The following is a 17,153-nucleotide window of genomic DNA, read 5'->3' as shown; positions in this document are numbered from 1 at the left end:
TCCTTATGGGTTTTAGAGCACCAACTATCAAACCACCTTTCTACCCTTATTGCCGTAGAAGGGGCAGTTTTACAGAGCGCCGATTCGATACACCTACTGATATTAGAAAATGATGCCAAGATTCTCTGTTGTGATTCTACTTTGAACAAACAAGTATGAAAATCAGGTTGACATAAAGTGATCAAATTTTGGACAAATACTGAGGGAACAACGCTGGCCAACCTTACCCTTCGGCCCTGAGCAGTCAGGGTGTTGGGCTCCTTATAAAGGGGTACTGATCCCATCGATTTATTATTCCAGTAAAATGATGCTGTTAGCGAGTTGTGATCACTTAGGTTGTGTTTTAGAACCTTAAAATCTAAAAGTGCAGTAAAAAAGAACAGAAACAAAAATATAGTCAATAACGGTGCAATGTCCTCTCCTTAAAAGTGGGTGTTCTCTCCTCCAGATAATCCTGTTTACTGACCATTACATTCAGCAAGTTAAACTCAGAAATAAGACTGTTTGCAACGTCCCCTTGGGTGTGTGTTTAAAATGCGCCTGATTTTCAAATACACCCTCAGAGTCTGAATGCTTGTAATTTGTACAGGAATAACAGGGATGCAAATTAAAATCCCCAGCAAGTATGATTATAGCGAAAGGGGTTCAGAGTAAAAAAAATTGTCAATGAATGTTTTAAGACTGATAACAGCATCTGATTCATTTTTCAACACAACTGCATTATAGAAAGTGATAAAATTGGACTTTATAAACTCTACTTTACAGTTAGGCTCTAGTTTAACTAGAGTTGTAAGGCCATCACTAGCCAGCCCACTAGAGGAACGGATAGCTGGGACTGAGTACGAGGAAAAAACACCCTCAGTATCCCACGTTTCCTGTAAACAAATAATGTTAAAATCCTTCACCATACCCAGCCAATCAACATCTGTAAGGTAACTCCGGACCCCAGCAATGTTCCAACTAAAAACCGCAATAGAGTCATGGGTCATAATATCTGGTTCCTGGTTCAGAATAACAGAGTTCAGTGTATCTGTGATGGAAATAGGGCCCAGTCAGTCTGGGTCATCCAGCTCACTCAGGGTTAGGAAGTGATTACTTAATTGTAAAGCAGTAGTGTCAGATAAAACAGAAGGGTTGGTTAGCCCATGATGGGACTTTTCTTGTAACAAATTCTAGTCTCTTGTGACCCAACCATCAAAGTTTTTAGGCGGGTAAAAAAAAGCCTAAAGAAAGAACAGTTATAGGGTCCACTGATGTGCCTTATGACCCCAGTACATGAAAAACTGAACCTGCCCGAGCAGGATTGTTAAAATTCACTATTATGCAATGACCCAGTACTGTTTTCTGTGTCTGGCCTATCCAGCCCACCCTGCGAGCCATTATGACTTCTTCTGCCAGTGTCTGAGTGGGAGTGTAGAAAGTATTCACCCTGGCTGACAACCAGTGACTACTTTATTATTAAGTTGGATGTAATTTTCCTATGTGTCCCTCAAAGGGGGTACGTGAACCAGCATGACAATGTTAGGGGTGGCCGCCAGGGGCAACTGGATAGTAATGATGGAGGGGCAGCACACTAATGACGCATTTTAGGATGTGCTGGGAGCAGCCAAATCTGGATTAGTAGAGCTTCCCTGATGAATCGGCTGAGCCATGCCAAGGACTTGGCACCTGGAATTAGCCTCTGCTGTACAAGGTGGGCCAGTTTGATGGTAGATACAGGGACATGAAGATGATTGTAATGAAGCTGTAGCCTGAGCCTGAACCTGGGGGGATGCTCCTGCCCTTGAGTTATCTGTAAAAACAACAATTGATGGACAGAATGCAGAACAATGTCATACATTCACCCCAGTACAGAGATCTGGGCCTAAATCCATCGTTTTTTTGCTCACCATGCCATTCCAGTTTGAACCCAGCCATATGCAAATCAGTCTTGACCCTGTGCCCCATGGGAACAGTCCAGCCCGAACTGCAAAGCCAGGTCCTCCCCGGACTGGAAACAAGCATCCTAGGACCGGTTTCGGGCTTTCAGCCCTCGTCAGCCAGGATGCCTGATTCCAGTGGCATGGAGAGCAAGGGACTCACGTCTGAGCATACCCTTCCCACTCGGGGTGACAAATGCAAAAACAACAATTGATGGACAGAATGCAGAACAATGTCATACATTCACCCCAGTACAGAGATCTGGGCCTAAATCCATCGTTTTTTTGCTCACCATGCCATTCCAGTTTGAACCCAGCCATATGCAAATCAGTCTTGACCCTGTGCCCCATGGGAACAGTCCAGCCCGAACTGCCAAGCCAGGTCCTCCCCGGACTGGAAACAAGCATCCTAGGACCGGTTTCGGGCTTTCAGCCCTCGTCAGCCAGGATAGCCTGATTCCAGTGGCATGGAGAGCAAGGGACTCACGTCTGAGCATACCCTTCCCACTCGGGGTGACAAATGCAAAAACAACAATTGATGGACAGAATGCAGAACAATGTCATACATTCACCCCAGTACAGAGATCTGGGCCTAAAACCATCGTTTTTTTGCTCACCATGCCATTCCAGTTTGAACCCAGCCATATGCAAATCAGTCTTGACCCTGTGCCCCATGGGAACAGTCCAGCCCGAACTGCCAAGCCAGGTCCTCCCCGGACTGGAAACAAGCATCCTAGGACCGGTTTCGGGCTTTCAGCCCTCGTCAGCCAGGATAGCCTGATTCCAGTGGCATGGAGAGCAAGGGACTCACGTCTGAGCATACCCTTCCCACTCGGGGTGACAAATGCAAAAACAACAATTGATGGACAGAATGCAGAACAATGTCATACATTCACCCCAGTACAGAGATCTGGGCCTAAATCCATCGTTTTTTTGCTCACCATGCCATTCCAGTTTGAACACAGCCATATGCAAATCAGTCTTGACCCTGTGCCCCATGGGAACAGTCCAGCCCGAACTGCCAAGCCAGGTCCTCGCCACTGGAGTCAAGCTATCCTGGCTGATGACGGCTGATAGCCAGAAACCGGTCCTAGGATGCTTGATTCTGGTCCAGGGAAGACATGGCTTGGCAGTTCGGGCTGGACTGTTCCCATGAGGCACAGGGTCAAGACTGATTTGCATATGGCCATGTCTAAACTGGGGTGGTGTAGTGGGCAAAAGAACGATGGATTTAACCCAGATCTCTTGACTGGGGGAGAATGTCTGCATTGTCAGCATTCCGTCCATCAATTGTTTGTTGTAACGCTTTTCGCCCTAAGTGGGATGGGTATTCCCAGACGTGGGACCCGTGCTCACTACGCCACTGGAGTCAAGCTATCCTGGCTGATGACGGCTGATAGCCAGAAACCGGTCCTAGGATGCTTGATTCTGGTCCAGGGAAGACATGGCTTGGCAGTTCGGGCTGGACTGTTCCCATGAGGCACAGGGTCAAGACTGATTTGCATATGGCCATGTCTAAACTGGGGTGGTGTAGTGGGCAAAAGAACGATGGATTTAACCCAGATCTCTTGACTGGGGGAGAATGTCTGCATTGTCAGCATTCCGTCCATCAATTGTTTGTTGTAACGCTTTTCGCCCTAAGTGGGATGGGTATTCCCAGACGTGGGACCCGTGCTCACTACGCCACTGGAGTCAAGCTATCCTGGCTGATGACGGCTGATAGCCAGAAACCGGTCCTAGGATGCTTGATTCTGGTCCAGGGAAGACATGGCTTGGCAGTTCGGGCTGGACTGTTCCCATGAGGCACAGGGTCAAGACTGATTTGCATATGGCCATGTCTAAACTGGGGTGGTGTAGTGGGCAAAAGAACGATGGATTTAACCCAGATCTCTTGACTGGGGGAGAATGTCTGCATTGTCAGCATTCCGTCCATCAATTGTTTGTTGTAACGCTTGAGTTATCTGTAACATCGCAAGAGAGGAACTCAAGCCTGTATTCAACAAATTTCTCTGAAAATCAGAGAGCCAACTACATATGCTTGAGTGTAAATTATTCACAGGCCCCTTCAATGATCTCACTATTTGCTCAAGTGCAGTTATCCGGGTATCAAACACATTTAAGACAGTGGCGATCTTAATTTCCATATTTTGAAAGGACACCATAAGGGTATCTTCTGAAGTGTCCTGCCCATTGGCTGTAAGATTGTCCAATACTGGTGGAACTGAAGCCTTCCCAGGATCAAGTATAGCCTTCTTTCTTGACTTAGCGAAAACAGGCTGCCCCGGACAGATGTTCTATGTCGGGCCCCTGGTTTGCGAGTTTTAGCAGGATATTTTCAACATAGTGTACCTAGGTACAGGCTGTGGGTCCTGGATTATAGAAGAGCCAGCCAAAGGGTCTGTGGCTGTAGGGGGGTAAGGGGGATGCACTGGTAATGATGTTGTTAGGATCAACCCCTCCCCCAGTCAGAGTATCTGACTCTTGAGATGTAGCTTGATGGTTCACAGCCAGCTCTATTTCAGCACTGGTAATCTCATCTGATAACACCCACACAGCCTGATTCAAAAAAGACAATATCGATGTGCTGGTTCTTGGCCTTTTATCACCCCCGTTAGCTGTCTCTGCCTTTCTCTTCCCCAGGCTCAGAATATAAATGACACCAAACTAAAACCAAACAAGCCGGTGACAGAAAGGGGAGAATACTGTCAACAGACTAGAAGACCACTGACTGCACCCCAACGGCATATCCACTCACCATCAGCAAAGTCTCAAAGGTCAAGGCTCCATGAGAAAGATGGGTGGCCCAACCCAGTCCCTTCCGGGCTATGATGGGCTATGACGGGCTAAGACGGGCCCGTTGTGTCCTTGGTCTTCGCCCAGGGCGAGCCAGTATACGCCCCACACTCGTCCCGAGCGGGACGGCTCGCTAATCTTTATAGCGCTCTGGCACCTCTCCTCCTTGTTAAGTCCCTTCCTCCTGGGCCGGCACACAAAACAGGCACAGCAGGCAGTGAAGAGGCTTCCTGCGTTGCGGGATGCCTCGCAAATCTTTATGGCGCGTCGGCACCTCTCCTCCTCATCGCGGCCCCTCCTCTCGGGCCGGCACGCAAAACAGACACAGCAGGCAGTGAAGAGGCTTCTACTGTTATATTTCATATTGGTACCCTAATATAGGTCCAGAGAACATCTTACTCTTTCCCTACATCATCTCCCCTTCATTTCATATGAACGAGCCTTATAAGAACATAACTCCAAATAAGGACAGAATGCCTTATAGGGACATAGAACCTTATAAGGACTGACACCTTTTAAGGACTAAACCTTTCACCTAGTTCCATGCCGAGGGTGGGTTTTTCCCATTCAATATTGCTAAGCCGTCATTCTTAGCACACATGAATAATTTATGGAACACTCTCGAGGGGGTATACTTCACCTCTCCTATCTACGCACAAGGTTTAATCCCCAAAGTCATCCTCATACTGAATAATGGCTAACACACACACATGGACTGTATAAATACAGCACCTCTTGCTATCAGTAGGCAGGAGGTAACCGAGACTTCATGGCCGACACACTGACCAAAGACGCTGCGGCTCCGACATGCAATAGCTCCAGCTGACAGTGGTCTGACTATCCCTTGCGGGGTGTCCAACTCAAGTCCAGGACAAAGTCCCACACTCTCACTATTCAGGTAATGGGGTTTGACTACATCCTAGTGGAATTTTTGACTCTTAGACTCTTAGGCTCTTTCGCACCTACTCACATGCTAGGTACACTTAGGTACATCTAGATAGGCATCGTGGGAGTATGCGCTTTATTTTATAAATGCATGTTATATTCATGTATATGTTCATGACTATTGCAAAATGGTAGAACTGTACTATTCTTTTTTATTCACTGTACTGCTGATCCTATATCTCGGCTACCATGTAACAATTGTAGCAGTGCATATATTTTACATGAGAAGAACAACGGTGCAATAAATTCTTATTGTAAACACGCCCGACTATTACTTCTGTGTATCTCTCTGAGAGAAAATGGGCAAGCATGAGTGGCTGGGTGAAAAATAGTATATTGTTTCCACGAGTCTGAGGAATCATGGTTTGTTGTGTTCTGAGGTTGCCAAAAACTAATCTCTCTGATAAAAGGAGATTCTAGTGGCACTGTGAGCTAGCTAATGCAAAAATAGGCTAATATATTCGGCGCGGGTGTACTGAGTCAGTCTGCCACCAGACCCACAGTATATGTTATTCAAAAACAGCGCAGGTCCTGGATGAAGGGTACTATAGGCACTACACTACACTACCTAAGACAGTCTTTCTACCTATGTCGTCTTCCCAACTATGAAAAAATGCTCTTTTATGGGGCATTAGCTGGCAGAAAACAATCTAGATACAAAAAAAAATGTTGAGGTAACACAGGATAATATCATGAGAGTAGTTTCAGTTATTGGATGGAAAATGAGCACATTTTGAAGTGGAAACCACACTAAAAGCTCAAGGATCTGTGGAAATATGGATTTTTCTGGTCAGTTATGTCCCCTATCTTGGACCCCAACGGTTCTATGTGCATGTTACAAGTACATGTATGTTCCCTCCAGTTCCAGTTATGAAGACGCAAATACATGTGCGCCACCGTCAACATGTCCTCTTTCAGATCCGCCATGAATGGCTGGATATTCGATTCCTAAATACGAAAGGCCACCAACTTTATATGGCTTAGTTATGCCATTTTACAGATCAGGCGAGTAGGCCCTGATTCTGCCATCAAGCTTTCCCTGCCTTCTGCCTCTGAGAGCTCCAGTCTGAGCCTGCATCTGTGACCATGAACTTTGTCTCATTCCCTGCGCGGCTCACAGTGCCTGACATCAGCTTGCTGCCTGCCAAAAACTGTATTTCACCTTCAAGTTATCTGTTTCGCTCCCTGCCCAATGCATTCCTGTCTAGTAGTTTAAGTAAACATTCTTCCAGCTACCGAGCAAAGGCCCGGCTTCTCTGTCTTTATGCAAGTAATTCATAGCCCTATTATTATGGAAGACTTTCGCCCTTGCTTCTAGTGTAGACACTTAGACGCTTGTACACGCACTAACAGTCAGTATAGTCAGTATAGAATAAGATTCTATTCTAAGAGACCTCTCTTTTGGATAACATAGTTCTTTAAACATAGGATGTTAGATATGATTTGGGATTAGGTTGACTTGACCCTCCAGACATCTGTCACCACATGTAGAGTTAAATGCCAAATCCCCTTCACCCCCTATTCGCACGTCAATCATACGTCATGCTGTTGCGCGCGCATCTCTGCCAAGTATTTCTGCTGACATTGCGAAATTATTTCATAGGTCCACCCATATGTGACATCACAACCAATGACGTTTCCTTGTTACTCCCAATTACGCCTCCTTCAGCTACGCATGTGAAATGTTATCTTTGTTATCAATTGTTACGCCTCTTACATTGGTTTCATTGTAATGTCTGTTCTATAAAAATGATTACTTATCAATAAAGTATTGTACTTCACTTCCTGAGCCTCCGTGGTGATGGAACCTGGAGTCCACGATTTCGAAATCGTCCATTGGAATAAAGCCCATTCTGAACCTCTTATACCACGGATTCTGCCTCTTATTTTACTGAGCTATTTTATTAAGATTCTGTATCAAATTAAGTCCCGGTAATTAAATTATTTACCACATGAATGGCGCCCGAATAGGGACACTTTCTCATCTCACGCGCCGGTGGTGCGTTGCAGGCCCGGTCTCCTGCCACAGCTGGACGGACAACAACGCGTACCAGCAGGATTTCCTGTATCTCCCTCCGGTCAAGCGGGGGCGACTGAGGCTGCGATCAACACCCGGATGAGGCGGTGAGAAGTGCGAAGTATCCCGACCAGAGCCTAGCTGGGAGAGCAAGATCCGAGGTATACAGAGGCCCACCAGGTTTCCGATGTCCAGAAGTGTCCGAAGTTTTCGAGTCCAGTCCGGTCCAGTCCAGTTCAGTTCCGTTCCGAGGCCTTCCGTTCCGAGCTACCCGGTGAGTACCATTACTGGGGAGGTGTTCTGGCGTGCACATAAGTTGTGCCGGTCCAGACGGGTTTGGGTACACAAATCCGGTCTGCACTGTTTTAGCAGTGTATCTGTACTGTTTAGCAGTATATCTAGTATATCAAGTATATAAATTCAGAATAATTCAGTTAAAATGCCGAGGATTATGTCTTGTGATAAAGTCTTCTTAGATCGTCATCATCATTTGTTACTCATTTAAACGTTAAATATTAAATGTGTTAATACGTCCTGCATATTGTGGTATGAATGACTGTTCATTATTGTGCTTTTGTATTAAGTGTGTTTAAGAATAAGTATCAGATCAATTGTCAGTATGCCGCTCTTTTCGAAATTAAGACAGATCACAACTAGAAAAGGGGTACTCGAAGAAGCTGTTCCTATTCCTCCTAGGGACACTCCAGGGCACTTTATGTATCACAAACATGGCTTAGACGCCATATTATTTCTTGATTTATGGGTGGACTACACCAAGGAACTACCAGAAAGTCACAGGTGGCCCGCAGCTGGGACCTGGGATGCAGATTGCATTGTGAAAGTAGAGGAAGAATTATGGAAAAGGAAAGCCAGACAGTCACAGAAAGACGCCATTGAATTATGGCGTAAAGAATCGTATAGACGTACAGAAAAAGCACGTAGACAGGAAGAGAAGAGTAAGGAAAATTCAAATAAAGTCCGAGAGAATCTATTAATTCAAGAAGGTACACGAGTGAAATCAGAACAAGTAGACAGACAAAGAAATGCCCTTATGAAGGGTATGTATCCCCTTCTGGCTGAGGGATTACCTAAGGCTACTCCGGGGATACCAAAAGACTTGCCACCCCCATTGTTCCCAATAAAAATGCATCCTAAGGGGCATCCTAGAACAGCAGAAGATGTTTTTCTTTCCTCATATTTAGATGAGGCAGCTCCCGAGTATGCTAACCCCGCCCCACCTAGACCGTCTGCTGGGGGGGTTCAACGTCATGACCATGTGTCTGTACCTTTGCAACAACAAATTCCGACACAAGTTCCGGCAAGCGCATCTGTCTCTACATCTGTTCCCACGGCTGTTTCTACAGCTGTGTCCACACCTATAGTTGCTGTATCGCGTTCAACGAATCCTTTCACGCCCGATACCCCAGACGGGGCTACCGGAGGTGCTACCAACATTTTTTCTACGCCACCCAGAATAAATAAACTTACTTTTCAAAAAAACAGCACATCCGCGTACCCCCAAACTCATAAATGCCCGCACGCTTAAGGAACTTCTAGTAGATTGTAGATATGACCCTGTGCCCGGCAAAGAGGACGAAATGATCATGGCATCATTACGTATCAGACGAGCCGCGGTGTATTTGGGGAAGTTACCAGGAATGACTGTGCATCTGGATAATATATATCATTTTGTCCAAACAGGGCGAGATTCTGAATGTATTAACAGAGCTATGGAATACCAGAAAGTGGAGATACAGGGGGAACTGTTACGTTTCCTCATAAATTGTGTGATCAGAAATCAAGACCGACCGGGGGTAGACCCGGAAGCAATGCAAATTCTTACCAGATGGAGCCAGAATATATCAGAAGGGAGACATGATAAGCAAAAATGTATAATAGCCATGTGTCGAAAGATCCGTAAAGAAATAGAACGCCTACATGAAGAGAGATTAACGATAGATCAGTTCGAACAAAGCGAGGAGGAAGGATCAGGAATGCCCACAGGACAGTCAGAAACCATAGCCTATGTAGGTAGAGGAAGATCTTGTAATAGTACTAGATGTTTTTCTGACCCGATACGTCCGATATGTCTAGAAAATAACAGGAATTTCCAAACACCTATAATAAATATAAGGTCTCCCGAACATTCGTTCCAAGCCGCTGACAAATTACTCCGAGAACGAAGGGGTTATCATTTACTCGATTCTATGGATGAACAAGAATTAGCCAGGTCAGCCGTTCAGTGGGTTGACAGTCCCGGAAAATATGGTGATGATACAGTAGCACACACATTTTTGAACCTCACCCCAGATGAACAGCGTTTAGCTGGGATTTATATGATTCAACAACTTCTTATACTTTATCTAAGTCAACATTCAGACCCTGGTCCGTTACCTGATATATTGACTGAATTACTCACGAATAGATGGAGAGGTTCAGGTACTAAGTTAATTAGAGTACTACTAGAATCAAGAAAGCAGTACATTCTTTTTGTATGCCCAGAACATGTCTCACTGCCCATCAAGGAAAGAACGACGTATTACATGGACAGACAGAACCCCTTACGAGAAGTACACCCAATAAAGGGCGAGGACAATCAGTTTAAACGTGTATATGTATATACGCCCATATCGAAAATAGAATTGTTAGAAATGAAGAAAGTGGTACCCAGTCATGATAAAGACCCAGCGGGTTTTCACCGAGAAATTAAAGACATGTTACTCATGGGAGAGTATACCTATCCCGACATTATGACAATATTAAAGGTATTAATGCCTGCTGGCATTTATGAAAAACTCAAGGAAAAAGAGTGGGAGGTAGGAGACCAAAAGATAGACTGGACAGCATTAGAAAATGAAGAAAGGGCCCGAGGTCCAGGTTCGGGTCTTGGGGATAAAACTAAAGCACTACCAGGTTTACTAGTACAGGTACTGCCACGTTTATTAACGACGAAAAAGGAAGACTGGGGTGCAATTTCAGCCTGTAAACAAAAGCAAGATGAAGACACTAGTGATTTCTATGCCCGATTCGAAAAATGTTTTGGTATAAATAGTGGTATAAAAGCAAGTAGCGAGTCATACCCACATCTGTTTGTGACAAAATTAGTTGAAAATTCCTTGCCCCAGGTGAAGAATAGAGTATTAAAATTCAAGAGTACCTGGCAAGGTAATACCCCATCACAAATGTTACAAATGTTACAGTACCATTACAATAGAATTAGAGAGGAACAAGAACATGAGCAGAGACGCATGAAAGACACAAAAATGAAAATGCTAGTCTCCCAGACAGTTCCAGCTGAAGGTCATAAAAAGGGTACGACACAGTCCGGTGATTCAGCAGGACCTGTAAAAGGGACATGCAACTATTGTAAACAACCAGGTCATTACATACACGATTGCCCAGTCTTGAAGCGTAATATCGCCACAGGTAAAACACAAGAAAGACCACGGCCACCTAGACAGGATCAGAATGAACAAGGAGCACCACAGCATGCACAGTCCATGCCAGCTCCACAACAGTCTATACAGTTTGTGCCAGCTGCACCAGCGTTGCCTGTTGCTGCCACACAAACCACGACACGACAGCTGTACCAGACCGCACAGTATGACTATCCTGATTATCAACGATACGCATGAACCAGCCTAGAGAGGGAAGTTGACTTACCCCTTATCGAGGTCCCTGTAGACCAAGAAGGACCTTATGTACATAGTGAACTATTAGGCCAAGATAGAAAATTTTTACTTGATACAGGGGCAAGTCGAACAACTATAAAACGTAGTGAAGTTCCAGGGGCACCCCTCTCAGGCTCACAGAATATTTCCCTTGGTTTTTCCGGAAAACCTATTGTTAATGAAGTATCACAGCCTCTTCCACTTACGATAGGACCTTTGACCCGAACTACAGATTTATTGCTTACTAAATCATGCCCAGAAAACTTGTTAGGAATAAAAACTTTGAAAGCTCTAGGAGCGATAATATGTTGTTCTCCGGAAGGAGTGAGATTGTTTTTACGAGATTTCAAAGGGCACTATGTGTCCCGAGACATGGATTCCCGACTGCAGACTTTACCCACACATTTATGGGCACAAGGCCCTACAGATGTTGGTTGCATGAACATTACACCATATCGAGTCACACTAAAGGCAGGAGTGGTACTACCACGAATGCGACAATACAAGTTACCCCCAGATGCTGTAGTGGCTTTACTGCAAATCATTGACGAGCTTATTGGCCAAGGAGTGGTTGTGGAGACCGACTCCAATGTATGCAATTCACCGATAATCCCGATTCTTAAACGAACTGATCCAAAGGCTCCACCAGTATATCGATTGGTTATTGATCTGCGCGAATTAAATAAATGTATTGTACCACAATACCCCGTAGTTCCAGACATCTCTTCATTACTGACAGCTATTGATTCGAACGCAACATTCTTTACTGTAATTGATCTCAAGAATGCCTTTTTCAGCGTCCCAATAGATCCGGAGAGCCAATACTTGTTCGGATTTAGTTTAAATGGACGAAGTTTTAAATTCACACGCGCACCTCAAGGATTTACAGAAAGCCCCAGCATCTATAGCCAAGCACTGAAACGAGAACTTGACAGTATCCACATGCCAGTCAACACTGCACTACTTCAATATGTCGATGATCTGCTGATCACCGCCCGAAGCGAACCTGAATGTGAAAAAGCATCACTGACGGTTTTACAATTTCTAGCCGAAAAGGGACACAAGGTGTCCCCTTCTAAGCTGCAATTCTGTGTCCAGCGAGTTGTTTACCTTGGTCACTCGCTGTCCAAGGAGGGAAGGCAGCTTACACCCGACCGCATTCAGTTAATTGCAAATATGCCAATACCCAAGACACAAAAGGAGGTGCGGGCTTTTATAGGCCTCACTTCATATTGTAGGCAGTGGATCCCTCAGTATGCATTTTTAGCAAAACCACTCATTCAGTTGACAACACAGGAGGTAGCCACATCGACTGTCCTCCCTTGGACTCAGGAACATACACTAGCTTTTGAAAGCTTAAAGAAAGCTCTATGCCAAGCACCTGTTTTAGCAACACCATGTTACAGAAAACATTTTACACTCTTTGTTACAGAACGAGAAGGTACTGCCTTGTCCGTACTCACTCAGGAACAAGCAGGATCACACAAACCATGTGCTTATTTCTCTAGTACATTAGATCCCGTAGCCCAGGCTTTGCCTGCGTGCCTGAAATCAGTGGCAGCAACAGCTTTAGCAATAAGACAAAGCGATGCCATAGTGTTAGGACATCCATTGACAGTACAAGTACCGCATGCAGTAGAGGTTCTTGTGAACCGAACGCAAACACAACACTTGACCATAGCAAGACTTACAGGGTACGAACTAACATTGTTTCAGCCACACATAGAAATCAGACGCTGTAATACATTGAATCCTGCCACACTTTTACCTGTAATCGGAACAGACCCACTAGCTCATGATTGTATTGAAGTTATTACAATAACGACGAAACCCAGACAAGACTTGACAGATGTCCCATTGTTAGATCCAGACCTGATGTTGTATGTAGATGGTTCATGTATGAGAACAAGTACAGGAGATTTAGTGGCCGCATATGCAGTCACAACAGATACTGAAGTCATTGAAACAAACTGTATAAATACCTTGTCAGCTCAAGCAGCAGAGCTTATTGCTCTGACACAAGCCTGTATCCAAGCCACAAATAAGAAAGTCAACATATACACTGACTCACGTTATGCATTCGGAGTTGTACATGACTTCGGCGTGCTGTGGCGAGAGAGAGGTTATTTAACTTCTCACGGTGCCCACATTCAGCACGGATCCCTCATTCATGCTCTGTTAGATGCAATACATTTACCCACTGCAATATCGATTATGAAATGCAAAGCTCATACGAAAGTTACTGATATCATTTCTCAAGGCAATGATTTAGCTGACAGAACAGCTAAACAGACTGCGCAAACTCGCACATCCGACATGACAAAGACAATAGTCCAGACACCGACACGTTGTATGACGATTAAGGATCCCGCTATTGATATAATTGACATACAGACACATGCTACACCAGACGAAATAAAGAAATGGACGGAATTAGGAGGGATCCAAACGGACCAGGGATGGATGACGAAGGAGAAATCTGTATGGTTTCTTCCTGACTCTATGGTCCAAGCTATCATAAATACAATACACAGTCCAGCGCATCTAGGAGAGAAAGCTATGCTAAACAGCATTCAACATATTTAGTTCAACAAACATTTACGAGCAGCAGCGAAGCAAAAAGTCCGTACCTGTATGATATGTTGTCAGTTTAACCCAGGTAAAAGCATCCCCGTAGAGCAGGGTGGATTTCAGCCTCCTGATCACCCTTTTGAAGTCCTCCAGATGGATTATATCCAAATGGAACGATGTCGAGGATTCAAATATGTTCTCGTAGTTGTCTGCGCTCTTTCCCGTTGGACCGAAGCTTACCCAGTATCAGATTACACTGCCCCGACCACTGCCAAGCAGCTAGTTCGAGAATTCTTCCCACGGTACGGTTTACCACGTGTTGTCTATTCAGATAACGGCCAGCCGTTCTCATCCGAACTGATGAAACATGTTTCACTCCTGCTAGGATATCAGTGGAAGTTTCATTGTGTCCGACACCCCGAGGCAGCAGGTCTCGTGGAACGACATAATCAAACTCTGAAAATTAGATTGTCTAAAATATGTAGAGAGAAAGGTGTCGACTGGGTAGTAGCCTTACCCGTTGCACTCTTTTACATGAGAATGGTAGCACACTCTCGAACAGGGCTATCCCCTTATGAGGTGATCTTTGGAAGACCACCGAATATGTGGGGGACGCCTATACCCCGTAAAATAACTGATGTTGACTGTAATATGCTGACAGATTACTTGGCTTCCTTGATGTCTGCACTACAATCTTGTCGTTCACAGGTAGCTGCAGCCTTTCCTGACAACACTGAGGTGAAACCCCATGACGTAATTCCGGGGGATCTCGTTTTAGTGAGGAACTTTGATCGAAAGACTCAGCTGGATCCTAGGTGGAAGTCGCCGCAATTGGTCCTGCTCACCACAAGGACAGCCGTGAAGATCGAGGGCAGAAAAGGCTGGATACATTCAAGTCATATCAAGAAATTTCATGGACTACCATCGGATGTAAATGCCACGCCTCGTGTGTCTTCACCCATTGACTCAAAGCTTCCTCTGGTTGAACTTAGTAGTCCGGAACAAAATAAATTAAAACTCAGGTCTAACCCGTCAGGCAATTTGATTGTTTAAGTCCTCTCCAAGGTGAAGCGGTTGAATTTGCCTCTGACATGTACCCCTTAGACCTGAATAGAGAAAAAACGCGAAAAATGTTGAAACGACATGCATACTGTAAATCACTGCGTAGTCATTGCACAGTGACGTTATTAATTTTGTTTTTCTTAAGTCTTTTAATAATTACTGCAAGTATATTGTTGCACATATATTATCCTATTTCTAAACATGTCTATAATGTTACTGCTGAACATTCTTTTAGTGACCTACCCCCGCATGAATTGTCATATAGATTTGCGCTGCGCAATAACACTTTTATTAGTATGTTACATCATTCCCATCAGACTAGTAATGCTACCAATTGTTGGATATGTGGCCGACTCCCTCCCTATCAGAACTATAAAGGAATTCTACCTCTCTTTCCATACCCGTTCACACACAACGGCTCCTGTGGAGCATGGTTTAGTTTAATTAATTCCTTAGACTCAAACACAGCAGTTTATCAAGACAATTGGGTATGGGGAAATCTGAGCTTAGTTTTACTCAAAGTCTGCTACCCCGACAAGGAGGGTTGTCCCAAAAGAACAGGAACTGATCTAGAAAATGAAGTATATGGATTAGGTAATTTTACGCTTAATCTCTTGATCTTGAATGTCGACTCCGAAGCTACTCCAATTTTGCCCGCCATGTCAGTATTTCCAGTAAAAGGTGAATTATGTGTAAGAAAGAATGGTTCCATACATATGGGCAATAGTAGATGCACTACTGTAATAGAATTCAGTGATCAAGGCAAGTCTTCGTTTAGAGCTTCTCGCCATTCCTACTTTGTATGTGGTCAGACTGCATATATGCGTTTGCCTCTAGATTGGGATGGTACCTGTTACATTGCATTCCTTTTGCCACCTGTTTTTCTAGCTCCTCCTGATTATCACAGAAATACTCATTTAGTACACAATAGAGAAAGGAGAGATCTCCCAATAGTCGATTACACTGAAACAGCATGGGAAAAATACACAGATTTCAATAAAGGTCTCTTTCCCTATATAGGTACAGTTACCAATAGTAAACTAATACGTAGATTAACCAGGACTCTTGAAGCTGTAGTGAATGAAACTATTTCCGCCCTAGGCAATTTGACAGAGGAGCAGTCTGCGATGAGGATTGTTGTTCTTCAAAATCGTCTTGTCCTTGACGTCATCCTGGCCGATAGGGGCGGAGCTTGTAGGGTCATCGGATCAAGCTGCTGCGTATTCATACCAGAAAATTCGCCATCTGTATATAAAGCTATAACTCGCCTTCATAAGATTGTGAGCCAGATACACCAGAATCCAGGCACTTGGACTTGGTCCGGGTGGTTTTGGAGCGTGTTATCAGCCTGGGGATGGAGAGTTCTATCATTCCTAGGTATTGGCCTTCTTATACTATTCAGTTGCTGCTTATGCCTGCAATGTGGACCAGCGATTTGTGGTCTGTGTGCCACTTCGTGTATTCCACATCAAGATTTTCATTCAAGATCCCAGAAGAAAAAAGAAGAACAAATGATGCTATATGAACAGATCAATGGATTGATGAAGATTGATATCTCTTGACGGGCAAGTAGGGGACAAGGAGGGAATGTGGAAATATGGATTTTTCTGGTCAGTTATGTCCCCTATCTTGGACCCCAACGGTTCTATGTGCATGTTACAAGTACATGTATGTTCCCTCCAGTTCCAGTTATGAAGACGCAAATACATGTGCGCCACCGTCAACATGTCCTCTTTCAGATCCGCCATGAATGGGCTGGATATTCGATTCCTAAATACGAAAGGCCACCGACTTTATATGGCTTAGTTATGCCATTTTACAGATCAGGCGAGTAGGCCCTGATTCTGCCATCAAGCTTTCCCTGCCTTCTGCCTCTGAGAGCTCCAGTCTGAGCCTGCATCTGTGACCATGAACTTTGTCTCATTCCCTGCGCGGCTCACAGTGCCTGACATCAGCTTGCTGCCTGCCAAAAACTGTATTTCACCTTCAAGTTATCTGTTTCGCTCCCTGCCCAATGCATTCCTGTCTAGTAGTTTAAGTAAACATTCTTCCAGCTACCGAGCAAAGGCCCGGCTTCTCTGTCTTTATGCAAGTAATTCATAGCCCTATTATTATGGAAGACTTTCGCCCTTGCTTCTAGTGTAGACACTTAGACGCTTGTACACGCACTAACAG

Source organism: Triturus cristatus, chromosome 4_2 (genome assembly GCF_964204655.1).
Source record: "Triturus cristatus chromosome 4_2, aTriCri1.1, whole genome shotgun sequence".
Taxonomy (NCBI): domain Eukaryota; kingdom Metazoa; phylum Chordata; class Amphibia; order Caudata; family Salamandridae; genus Triturus; species Triturus cristatus.
This window is presented reverse-complemented; position numbering follows the sequence as displayed.